The sequence below is a fragment of the Pseudorca crassidens genome, chromosome 2 (assembly GCF_039906515.1).
Source record: "Pseudorca crassidens isolate mPseCra1 chromosome 2, mPseCra1.hap1, whole genome shotgun sequence".
In the NCBI taxonomy this organism is placed as follows: Eukaryota; Metazoa; Chordata; class Mammalia; order Artiodactyla; family Delphinidae; genus Pseudorca; species Pseudorca crassidens.
This window is the reverse complement of record NC_090297.1, coordinates 278,264-288,994: the sequence shown is the minus strand read 5'-3', so window position 1 is coordinate 288,994 and position 10,731 is coordinate 278,264. Positions and strand designations below refer to the sequence as shown.

Sequence of the window (10,731 nt, the reverse complement as noted above, 5' to 3'; positions counted from 1 at the left end):
CACGGCGGGCGGGTGCGGGGCCCCTAGGCGGCAGAGATGCTGCTCTGCTGCCCAAGGATGTTTCTCAAACACCCCAGTGCAGGAACCGTGCAGGTTCCTCCCGACCGCACGGGCCCACGAGAGCTGTCACATTCCCAGGCACAATTTCGTCCTTGAGAGACTTTAACATCGCCATCAAGAGTCACACCATTGGGCTTCCCTGGTGGCGCAGTGGTTAAGAATCCGCCTGCCAATGCATGGGACATGGGTTCGAGCCCTGGTCCAGGAAGATCCCACATGCCGCGGAGCAACTAAGCCGGTGTGCCACAACTACTGAGCCTGCGCTCTACAGCCCGTGAGCCACAACTACTGAAGCCTGCACGCCTAGAGTCCCCCCCCACCACCACATCTCTGACAGACAGAAAAGCAGTGCCACAAGATCGCTCTTGGAGCCGACATCAGCTCCTCCCACGGAGGCCCCCGAGGGCCACCCTGGGATCAAGCCCCCGCCTCCAACTAAAGAAACTCAGCTACCGCTGTCCTTGGGAAGAGAAGACACAAATGCGACTTGTCCTTCTGCCCCAGTTCTCTTACTTGGAGAGTAGCCTCACACCGCAAGATGCTTTATTTCTGTTGAAAACTCTGGACATTCAAACTTGGGATGAACGTCCTGAGGCAGCTCCCAAGGGGAAGAGAACCCGTGGAATTCGGGCCGGATGGCCAGCTGGTGCAGAAGCCAACTGGGAGTCCAGGGGCCAGGCGTAGGCTGGTGCCAGCTGTCCTACAGCACTCCGTACACTGTAGACCCCGACCCTAACCTGCCCCGACTCTCACTCCGATGCCCCCACCGAGGCCGACGGGGTCCTGGCCCTTTGATCGCACACATGCGACCCCACGTGTTGAGAAGCGAGGAGCGTGCAGGACACAGAGCAGAGGCAGAGCCTGAGACCACAAGGCGGACGTCCTCCGGTGTCATCCTGTCGGGACAAACCAGCCTGGGACGCCAACAGTCCTGTCACCTAGACCCCATGGTCTTTGGGACTGACTGGGGAGCATTCCCAGCGCCTGGGAGGCACCACAAGGCCACGGGGTGGGAGCTTTCGTGGAAAGAACCACCAGTCCGACCAGCTTCACCAGTTCAAAGAAACCCGAGACCACGTGTCTTTCCCAGCCACCCCTCTTCATACTGAATGAGGAAGTTTGGGAGAGACGCGAAAAGCCCGTGTTACAGGCGTCCATGCGGACTGCAGTCTTCGGCGTGGGTGCCCGTTCCGATGCAGGCCTCTCTGCTCAGACCCACCGGCCCAGACACCGCTCTCCGAGTAGCCGCCCTTAAGGAAAGTCGGCCCCGGCCCAACGGCACAGAAAGCACGACAAGGGGGGGTGGTCGGTCTTACTCTCTTTTCTCCAAGCTCCTCGTCACAGCCTTCCCCAGAGGCAGCCTTGGTGCGGATCAGGACCCGGGGATCCCACGTACCCCGACCCCACCCCGTGAGAAGGGCTCCGCCTGAGGTCCCGAAAGTGGCAGAGCTGGGCGAGGGGCAGTCCAGGAACAGCGTCCTTCCTGGGGAACCGCGCACAGAGGATGCAAACCCCACAGAGGCCTTTTCCCGGCCCCCCCGTCCACCGCGCCCGAGCGCGGGCCGGGCCCCCGGGCGCCGGGAGCGGCCCCCAGGCCGATTCCAGAGGCGCAGCCGGAACCCTGTTCGCAGCGCGGCGCCGCCCTCCGGGACGCGGCTGTGTAACCCCGTGCTGTCTCCGGAATCGCTGCCCCGCCGGACACCGACGGGCAGCCTCGCCGACCGTCCACGAACAGCTGTCCGCCCGGCCAGCACAGGCCTCCCGTCGCTTCCGCTGCCCTATTCAGGGCCCTAGACTACACTTCCCAGGCCGCTCCGCGCGCGCTTGCAGATGTCGCGAGAACCCTGGCCTGGCACCTACATGGCAGGGGCGGGCTCTCGCGTGGACCGCCGGGAGGTGTAGTTTTGGGCTGGGAGCCACGCTCCCTGGTACCCAGGCTCGGGCTGCAGAGAGACTACAAGTCCCAGGGGGCGCAGCGCGACCGCCTGGAGGGCGGGGGGTACGAAAGAGGAACCCGAAGGGCGCGGGGGTGAGTGAGGGGCCGGGGGCGGGCGCGCGCGGGGAGAGGGCGGGGGGCTACCCTCGGGGTGCGGACCCCGGGCTGGGCGGTAATGGCGGGGCGGGGCGGAGGGCGCGGGGTCCGGCCGCCCTGCTCCTCCGCGCCCCCCGCCGCCCCGGCCGCGCGGGAGGGCCCGCAGGTGGATATCGCCCCCACAGTGTCCAGTGTGGTCCAGCAGGGTCTGTGTGCGTCGTCACCAGGACGATTTAATTGACGCTTTAGTTTCGGTTTAATTGAGACCGGGGTTCGGACGCGCGTATCACAGCGTTTCAAGGAGCAGCGTTCGAGCCAACGCAGCTCCTCGGTGCCCGAGCGCCAGGGTGGCCCTTTTGTCCTGTTTCCCGGGCCCCTGCGGGGCCGGGGGCAGAGCTGGGCCCCGTGCTTCTCTGCTCCTCCCCGCGCCTCCGCAGCAGGCTGTGTTAGCCAGAGTCTGAACGGCCACGGTGATCTCAGGAGCTCCTAGAAGGAAATCAAACCTGGGTTTTCCGGAAAGTTTCTCTTCCTGGCTCACGCTCACCCCACCTGGCCCTGGGCGCTCCTCCCAAAGGCGGGGCAGCCGCGGCTCGAGGGTGCTCAGCCCCGCACCCCTAGGGCGCCGCCCGCCCCTCCCTGCATCGCCCTGTGCCTCGAGGTAAGCTGTGACTTGTCGCGTAATTCACTTGAAGAACGACCTCTGGTCACCACAGCACTGGGAATCCCGCGTCCCCAAGGCCAAGGACCCCCCCAGGTGGGCTCCAAGGGTCCAACCGGCAGCTCCGTCTCGGGGCTTTTGAGGCCCCCGAGCCGTAAGTGTCAGCAGCCGGGAGTGTGTCCTTTACGTCGGTCAGATCGTTCACTGCGCTGATCTTCCTTGAGGGGGGATTTTCAGAATGGGAAGCAGCAGAATGAGAAGGCCCGCGGTTCTCATATTGCCCGTTGGCGCCCTTTGCTCGCCGAGAGGCTGACTGGAGGTACCCGCACGGAGGCTCTGGAGATGCCGCGGGCCCTCCTGCGTTGTGCTCGACGGTGGGAGAAGGAAAGGGCAGCACACGTGAACTGTGAAGTTGGTGACCACCTGTCCCTCTCCCCTCTCCAGCCACAGCTGCCCGCAAGGCTGGAAGATCGCGTCCGCCCCCTGCCGTGGTCACCCGGGCAGGGCCTCCTGTCGGAGAGCTGTTTATGTGGTTTTCTGGCCCAGCACCCAACAGCTATTGAGGGACCTGAATAATTCCGCCCCCCGCCCCCCGCCGTTACCTGACGTGTTACTTGTTCAGAATCACAGTGACTTCTTTGAAACCAGTGCTTCTAAGGATAAATGAGAGTCATGAAAGAACACATGGTATAATTTAAATTCTCACCAAACTTTTCATTACCTTGTAGAAATTTTTGGACCCAATTCCTTAGATTTTTGGCTCCAATAAGATTTTCGAAATAGAAAACGAATTGCATTTATTCAGTTCGTGATTACATATAATCCACATAAGTGAAGTGCATAGGTTCGGTTTGCCCAGTTTTGACAAATGTATAGCTGTGTAACTTGCACACTGGCATGATAGAGCACATTTCTGTCATCCCTAAAGGTTCCCTCATGTTGTGTCCCCCGAATCCTTGTGTCGAAGCCCCAGCGTGATGTTGTCTGCAGGTGGGGCCTTGGGGAGGTGATCAGGGTGAGGGGGGCCCATGAGGGGATCGGTGCCCTGATAACAAGAGGAAGACAGAGACCCCCCTCCCTGCTCACACACCAGGCAAGGCCAGGAGGACCGCGAGAAGGCGGCCGTCTGCAGGCCGGGAAGGGCCCTCACCAGAGACCGGATCTGCCGGCACCCGGACCTTGGGCCTCCCCGCCCCGGTTCTGTGAGGAACAGTGTCTGTCTAAGCTGCCCTGGGCTGACTGAGACCTCGTAAGCCTTCCCAGCCCTGCCCCCCAGGAGCCGGCATAGTTCTGATTTCTGCCACGTTCCTTCATGGTGCTGTGTTAGACTCCATGGTCTGTGGAGCTCCCTGGCTGTCCGCAACGCAATGCCTGACCTGGGACGGCACTTGGGTGGGTTCCTGGCATTGTCTTGGGTGATGGGGTCACGCTCATTCTTGCACTTGTGTTCTGTGGGCGTGAGACTGCCGTGTGAGGCCTGGTGGGCAGGGCGGTGTTCACTAGTGTCTTCCATCTGCATCTCCTCGAGCAGTGATGCTGGGCATGCGTCCGTCTGCGACACCCGCTCGAAGCATCTGATCAAGTTTTTTGCCTTTTTTAATTTTTAAAAATTTTTAAATATTTATTTTTTAAATTTATTTTTGGCTGTGTCTCAGTTGCGGCACATGGGATCTTCCTTGCAGCATGCGGGATCCTCTGCTGTGGCACGTGGGCTTCTCTCTAGTTGTGGCACGCAGGCTCCATGGCACATGGGCTCTGTAGTTGCAGCACGCGGGCTTTCTAGTTGTGGTCCATGTGCTCAGTAGTTGCCCCGCAGCATGTGGGATCTTAGTTTCCCGACCAGGGATCAAACCCTCTTCCCGTGCATTGGAAGGTGAATTCTTAACCACTGGACCACCAGGAAAGCACCCTGCCTTTTTAAAAATTATCAAGTTGTAGAGACTTCCCTGGTGGCACAGTGGTAAAGAACCCGCCTGCCAGTGCAGGGGACATGGGTTCGATCCCTGGTCTGGGAAGATCCCACATGCCGCGGAGCAGCTAAGACCATGTGCCACAACTACTGAGCCTGCGTGCCATAACTACTGAAGCCCACGAGCCTAGAGCCCGTGCTCCTCAAGAGAAGCCACCACAATGAGAAGCCCGCACACCGCAACGAAGAGTAGCCCCCGCTCGTCGCAACTAGAGAAAGCCCACGCGCAGCAACGAAGACCCAATGCAGCCAAAGATAAATGAATAAAACAAAATTATAAAAATTATCAAGTTGTAATTTCCTCTAGGTCTTCTGGATACAAGCCATGTCAGAGATATATATATAGGTATATATATAGAGAGAATTACCTCCCATTGTTTGACTTGCCTATTCGCATTATTAATAGCGTCTTTTTAAAATTAAACTCTTTTGGAGTGGTTTTCGGTTAACAGAAAGATGCAGACCGAGGCACACTGTGGAAACTAGGACACGACGGTGCTCCGTTACTGTTCCCCGCGCTCCAGGCTGCAGGTCACGCGCTGCCCCAGGGTCCTCGTTCTGCCCGGGGTCCCATCTGGGAGGCTACTTTTTCGTGACCTTGACGGTTTTGGGGAGGACCACTCAGGTGTTTTGTAGCGTGTCCCTGATTTGGGCTTTGTCTGCTGTGTTTTCTTCTGGTTAGACAGGGGTTGTGGTTTATGGAAAGAAGACCCCAGAGGTGAGGTGGCACTCTCGTGACATCACATCAGGGCACCTGACGTCCGCACGACATCACGGGGGCTGTCGGCCTGGTCACCTGGCTCAGGGGGGATCTGCCAAGGAGTGTGGCTCCTTGTCCTGTCCTCCCGTCTCTCTGGCAGCCACTCAGAGGGGCAGCCCACCCTCCCGGGGGTGGGAGCGAAGCTCTGGGGAAGACCCACCGTGTGGTCTGGACTCCCGTAAGGAGGATGGACGTGTGGGTGTCGTCTGCACTTTGGTGGGGACGCAGCTCCGCGCTGTCGGTTTGGCTGCCCACCTCGTTCCAGCCTTGGCCGCCAGGACCTTGTCGTTGCCCACCCCTCCCACCCCCCGCCCCTTGTGAGCGCTTCCTTCCTTTCTTGCACTGCCAGCCACGCCAGCTTCCCTTCATCTTGTTGTGTTCCCGCCTCAGCCCTAGAATCACCCAGTTCTCCGGGGAGCGCTGGTTTGTTTCATGGGAGAGTGGGATTTAGAAAGGAGGACCTGGCAGCGGGTGTGGGCGTTGCTGCTGGGGTGTCCTTGCCTGTAGTCCTCTTAGCAGATAGGTAACTATGTATCTGTTCACCTGTGTGTCTGTAACCTGTAGTCTGTTAGAAAAGTGCTTATATGTAACCTTCTCACTGCCATCACCATCATTTTCTTATTTGTCCCACCCCAGTGTACATAGACAGCAGTTTCAGAATTGTTCTCCCATATACCTCCCCACTCTGAGAAACAAATTTATCACCTTGAGTGCCATGTTTATATTTGGTTTCTTCTTATCGTTGGTCTTACAGTTCCTAGTCAAAACACTGTCTTCCTGTCCCCTTCAGTGTGCTGGTGTCACACGTTGATACAGTTAGATTCAGTGGTCACAGTCTGCTTTCCATCCTGCCACCCCTGGCATTCTGGTGGGTGGTGCTGATTTGTTTGCATGTATTAAGTCTGCTCTCTGTGATATATCATTCTATGGATTTTGGCAAATGCGTGGAGTTTATATCCACCATAATGGTGTATTTTCATGAGCAGAAGTTTTTAATATTGATGAAGTTTAGTTTATCAGTTGTGTTTCTTTTTTGGTTCATGCTTTCTGTGTCCTATTTAAAAGTCTTTGCCTAACCCAAAGCCCCTAAGATAGTCTCCTGTAGTTGCTTGTAGAAGGTTTATAGATGCAGTTTTGTGTTTAGCTCCGTGAGCCATCTCTAATTAATTTTTCATGTGATGTGAGTCTAGTAGTTTCACTTTTTATTCCATGTAAGTAACCAGCTGTCCCAGCACCATTTCTTGAAAAAAACTTTCTTTTCTCCATTGAATTGCTTTGGCATCTTATCAAAAATCATTTGACTGTGTTTGTGAGGATCTATTTCTGGGTTCTCTATTCTGTTACGTTGGTCTATCTGTTCATCAATCCACACTGTCTTGTGACTTTATAATAAGTCTTCAGGTATGGCAGTGTAAGTCCTCCATGCTTGTGCTTTTATTCTTTTTAATTTTTTTAATTTTAATTTTTTTTACTTTTTGGCCGCTCCCCGTGGCATGTGGGGTCTTAGTGCCCCGACCAGGGATCGAACCTGCACCCCCTGCATTGGAAGCTTGGAGTCTTAACCACTGGACCACCAGGGAAGTCCCACTTGTTCTTCTTTTTAAAATTGCTCTGGCTATTCTAGGTTCTTTGTATTTTCATATACATTTCAGAATCAGGTTGTCAGTTCCTCAAAAAAAAAAAAAAACTTATAATTTTGATTGTGATTATCTTAAATATTGGGTCAATTTGGGGAGAAATTAATCTTAGTAATATTGAGTCCTCTAATCCATTCACGTGGATGAATGGAGATACACACATATATGTGTGTGTGTTCATGTTGATACATATGTACCATTATTGTATGTCTTTCCATTATGTGGACCTTGAACAACTCTCAGCAGTTTTATCTTTTTCTGTGTACAGGTCTCACACATCTTTTATTAAGTTGATCCCCACGAACAGACTGTTTTGAGTGCCGTTGTGAATGATATTTATTTAAGTTTCATTTTCCAATTACATGTTGCTAGTATATAGGAATGACAGTGGCTTTTGCATATTGACTTTATATTCTTGTAACATTGCTGACTTCACCTACAAATTAGAGTAGGTTTTTAAGATTTCCTAGGATTTTCCATGTGAACAGCCATGCCGTGTGGACAGAGGCGCGATCACACCTCTTTCTAACCTTGTGGCTTTTGCTTTGTTTTCTGTAGTCACTGGCTTGAGCCACAGGACAGTGTTGACTAGACCTGCTAAGGCTGGGTGGCCTTGGCCTCTTCACTGCTGCTATGGCATCAGCTGTGGGGTTTTTGGAGATGCCCTGCCTCACGCTGAGGGTGTCTCCTGTTTGCAGTTTGCTGAGAGTTATCGTGAATGGGCCTGAAATTTTGTCAAATGCTCGTTTTGCATCTGCTGAAATGGTGACATGGTTTTTTTCCTCTTTAATCTATTAAAGTGGTTGATTGCATTGACTGGTTTTTGTATGTTAGGTCAATCTTTTTTTTTCCCCCGAAGTTACAAAGAGTTTTAAGAAATGTTTATTTATTTATGTTTAAATTTTATTTTTGGCTGCGTTGGGGCTTAGTCGCCCCGCGGCACGTGGGGTCTTAGCTCCCCAACCAGGGATTGAACCTGCGTCCCCTGCGTTGGAAGGCGGATTCTTCTCCACTGGACCCCCAGGGAAGTCCTACGTTAAGTCAATCTTATGTTCCTGGAAGAAACTCATTTGGGCGTGTTCTGTCGCCTTTCTGTGTTTTACTGAATGCAGTTTGCTAATGTTTTGTTAGAGTTTGGGGTCTGTATTCATGAGGGATGTCAGTCTGCATTTTTTCCCTCGTAATGTCCTTGTCTGGATTTCTGTCAGGGTTATGCTGGCCTATGTTTGAGTCTTGCTTGCTGGCCTTATAAACGAGCTAGGACAGGTTCCCTTCCCCTTTGTTTTCTGAAGGACTTGGTTTAGTATTGGTATTAGTTCTTCCTTAGTTTTTTGGTAGACTTCACTAGTGAAGCTGTCTGGGTTCACTGTTTTCTTCGTGGGAAGTTTTACAAATATTAATTCAATTTCTTTCCTTTCATCTTAATTCAAATTATTTCCTTTCATCTGCCTAATACGGTTGAATTCACTCTCGTTTTTCTGTCTTCTTAAGACGGAAGCACAGATCAGTGATTTCACACTTGTCTTCATTTCTTATACAACCATTAAAAACTATCATTTTTTTTCTAAGCGCTGCTTTAGTTTCCTACACAAAATCTGATAGATCGCACTTTATCTTTCTGTTAAAAATATTTTAAAATTTCCTATGTTTGATCCATGAGTTATTTAGAAGTCTGTTGTTTAATTTACAAGTATTTGGAGATTTTCTAAATATCTTTTGTTACTGATTTCTAATATAATTCCATTTAGTCAGAGAATATTCTCTGTATGATTTTCACCCTTTGAATTAGTTGATACTTGTTTTATGGTCAAACATATGGTTTGTTAGTGAATATTTTGTTTGCACTTAAGAAGAGTGTGTATTACACTTTTTTTGAGTGTCATATTCTGTAATTGTCAGTTGAGTCAAATATTGCCCAAATCTTTTTTTTTTTTTTTTGGCGGTACGCGGGCCTCTCATGGTTGTGGCCTCTCCCGTTGCGGAGCACAGGATCCGGACGCGCAGGCTCAGCGGGCATGGCTCACGGGCCCAGCCGCTTCGTGGCACGTGGGGTCTTCCCGGACCAGGGCACGAACCCGCGTCCCCTGCATCGGTAGGCGGACTCCCAACCACCGCGCCACCAGGGAAGCCCTGCCCAAATCTTTTATATCCTTACTCTTTTTTTTTTTTTGTCTACTTGTTCAATCAGTTATTGAAAGAGGGGTATTCAAGTTTCCAGTCACATTTGTGGATTTGTCTTTTTCCTTTTAGTTCTCTCAACTTCATGTATTTGCAAGGTTTTATTCAGTGCATACAAATCAATCCAAGACGATTGGTTTATCTTCCTGATGAATTTACGCTGTTATTGTTGTGAAAGATCGAAGTCTACTTTGTCTGCTATCAGTATATCTGTGTGAGTGTTCTTATACTCAGTAATTGCATAGTCTATCTTTTCCATCCTGTGCTTTCAGTGTTCTGTGTCTTTATGTATAAAGCTTGTCTGTTATAAAGTGCATATCATTTGGTCTTGCTTTTTATCTAATCTGACAGTCTCTACTTTTCAAAAAAATAACTATAATAACTACCATTTATTGAGGCACTTTATAGGCATTATGTAATTTCATTTCTTCCAGATTTTTTTTATTGTAGTAAAATATACATAACGTGAAATTTACCATTTTAACCATTTTATAATATATAGCCTGTAGCATTAAGTGTATTTATGATGTTGTACAACACTTACCACCACCCGCCTCTGGAACTTTCTCATCTTCTCAAACTGAAACTCTGTCCCCATTAAACGCTAACTGCCGTCCCCTTCCCAGCCCTGGCACCCACCCTCCTACTTTTTGTCTCTCTGGATTTGAGGACCCTGGGGACCTCATGTAAGTGGAATCATACATTATTTGTCCTCTTGTGCCTGGCTTATTTCACTTAGTATAATGTCACCCATGTTGTAGCAGGTGTCAGAATCCCTCCTTTTTAAGGCTGAAGAACATTCCATTGTATGGATGGACCACATTTTGCTTATTCACTCATTGGTCAATGGGTATTTGGGTTGCTTCCACTTTTTTCTTTCTTGGCTGTTGTGAATAGTGCTGCTGTGGACACTGGTGTACAAATATCTCCTAAAGACCCTGTTTTGGCTCTTCTGAGTATATAATCAGAAGTGGGATTGCTGAATCATATGGTAATGCTGCACCGCTTTACGTTTCCCCCAGCAGCAGACAAGGGTTCAAATTTCTCCACGTTCGTTGTTTCTGGGTTGGTTCTTTTTAAAATATTTACTCATTTATTTTATTTATTTGGCTGTGCTGGGTCTTAGTTGTGGCATGTGGGATCTAGTTCCCTGACCAGGGATCGAACCCAGGCCCCCTGCATTGGGAGCATGGAGTCTTAGCTACTGGACCACTAGCGAAGTCCCAGTTGTTTCTGTGTTTTTGATAGTAGCCATCCTCATGGGTGTGGAGTAGTATATTTGCTGCATTTCTCTAATGATTAGTGATGCTAATCTCTGCTTTTTGATGGAGTATTTAGTCTGTTTACATTTAGTGCGGTTATTAGAGTGTTTGGGTTTAAATCTACCATCTTGATGTTTGATTTCTATTTTTCCATCTGTTTCTCTGTTTCTCCTTT

The 10,731-nt window shown here is 50.8% G+C and overlaps 1 protein-coding gene across 11 annotated transcripts in view; it reads left to right on the top strand.

Moving 5' to 3' along the window:
• Positions 1 to 2,034: 2,034 nt before the first annotated feature.
• C2H1orf159 (chromosome 2 C1orf159 homolog) overlaps positions 2,035 to 10,731 on the top strand; it is a 28,214-nt gene continuing 19,517 nt past the window's right edge. For 6 of the 11 annotated variants that reach the window (XM_067716792.1, XM_067716784.1, XM_067716703.1 and 3 more), the window contains exon 1: positions 2,035 to 2,089. The gene's annotated coding sequence lies outside the window, so the exon portion shown is untranslated. Of the gene's footprint in view, positions 2,090 to 2,570; positions 2,751 to 10,731 lie in introns of those variants that run through there. The other 5 variants (XM_067716736.1, XM_067716727.1, XM_067716713.1 and 2 more) reach the window with 3 other exon arrangements.